The following is a 447-nucleotide window of genomic DNA, read 5'->3' as shown; positions in this document are numbered from 1 at the left end:
CTGCCGAACGGCATCCTTCGCCGCTTAAACTCTGCAACACCCCTCCCTCCCGACCCCCTGATCAAAAGACCACCGCGCCGGATAGCAGGTCCCGAAGGCTCTTTTCCCCACTTGGAAAGTTCTCCGCGGGCTGGGGACGCCCACCCCTTCCCCCAGTCCTGCCCCCCCGCACCTCTCCGGAGGCCCCCGCTCCCAGCCGCGGGCCGCGCGCCTTACCCGGGGGGCGGCCGAGGGCTGGCTCGCGCCGCGATGCGGGCGGCCGATCGCGGGGTGACTGCGCCGGGTGCGCCCGCGCCCGCGCCCCGCGGTTTATACGCGCGCGGCCCGGGCTCTGCCGTGACGTCAGCGCCCCCGCCCGGAGTTTGGGGGGCGGGCGGCTCTGCAGCAAGCCCCGAGGGGCAGCCCCATCGCCAAATCGGTGACTCGCCGTCATGTGACCCCCGCTCT

General features: G+C 73.8%; 1 protein-coding gene across 2 annotated transcripts in view; it reads right to left on the bottom strand.

Moving 5' to 3' along the window:
• Positions 1-329, bottom strand: part of GEM (GTP binding protein overexpressed in skeletal muscle) — a 14289-nt gene extending 13960 nt beyond the window's left edge. The window contains exon 1 of one of the 2 annotated variants that reach the window (XM_010833507.1): positions 217-329. The gene's annotated coding sequence lies outside the window, so the exon portion shown is untranslated. The remainder of the gene's footprint in view (positions 1-216) is intronic. The other variant, XM_010833508.1, reaches the window with a different exon arrangement.
• Positions 330-447: the final 118 nt, after the last annotated feature.

Source organism: Bison bison, unplaced genomic scaffold, assembly GCF_000754665.1.
Source record: "Bison bison bison isolate TAMUID 2011002044 unplaced genomic scaffold, Bison_UMD1.0 scf7180017863702, whole genome shotgun sequence".
Lineage (NCBI taxonomy): Eukaryota > Metazoa > Chordata > Mammalia > Artiodactyla > Bovidae > Bison > Bison bison.
Note: the sequence above shows the minus strand (reverse complement) of the source record. Positions and strands in the feature narration are given on the sequence as shown.